Source organism: Capsicum annuum, chromosome 1, assembly GCF_002878395.1.
Source record: "Capsicum annuum cultivar UCD-10X-F1 chromosome 1, UCD10Xv1.1, whole genome shotgun sequence".
Classification (NCBI taxonomy): domain Eukaryota; kingdom Viridiplantae; phylum Streptophyta; class Magnoliopsida; order Solanales; family Solanaceae; genus Capsicum; species Capsicum annuum.
The window spans coordinates 117914139-117915084 of NC_061111.1; positions in this window are offsets into that span (position 1 = coordinate 117914139).

A 946-nucleotide genomic window follows, 5' to 3' on the forward strand; every position below is an offset into this window, starting at 1 on the left:
AATAACCTGAGAGAAGAATGACCTAGCTGCTATAAAGTGCTTCATTCCCAAATAGAGTGGCAATGCTAATCCTCTAATAAATCCATGCACCATGTCCTACTCCGAAGGATATATCAGAGGAATATGCCTGGCTATCTAAATAAACCTCATCTCATACTCAGTAACTAGTAAAGAACCCTGATGAATACCAATAGACCTAACTTTGATCTGAGAAATTCTCGATGAACCAAATGTTATCCCTGGTTGTGGGGTATCCACAATTAGACTCGGGATCCCCAATGCTGAACCTTGAAGGGATGAAGTAGTTATAGCTCCACTAGAGCCTGATCTGGCCCTAATTCATTTGAATAATGATGAAGATCTTCGATATCCATCCCTGACTCTCTATTCTGACACTATACTAAAATGCGTGTTGAAGTCCCATCTTTATCTATCGATAACCTCGCATCATCCATTAGAGATAGAATAGACTCATAGAATATTCGTGAGGCTCATATAAATATGGACACACGACGACAAGGAGTCAAGAAATGAATTTTCTAAGAATGTCATGTAGCCTCCTAAAGATAGGTTACGGAAGTCTCCGCACCGATCCGCCGTACTATACTAAATACTTTGCTCTCGTACGTTACACCGGTAAACCTAGGCTCTGATACCAATTTGTCAAAACCTAAAATCTCAGGTCATGATCACCTACTATAACTAACCAGTAGGCAAGCCAATCCCGTAGTTTGTAACTACATGTAATGGACTTCCTATAAGAATTCCAACACCTAGTGGTATCAGCACACGAGCTTCTAAAATAAGAAGGATACAAATGAAATACTAAATGAATATATAGAAATAACCATCTCTGAGTACAACATAGAGACTAGTTTAGTACATAAGTGGGAGAAAAGTAATACTCCAAACGTCATCAGTTCACCCTAAGTCTCTAAACCAGAGC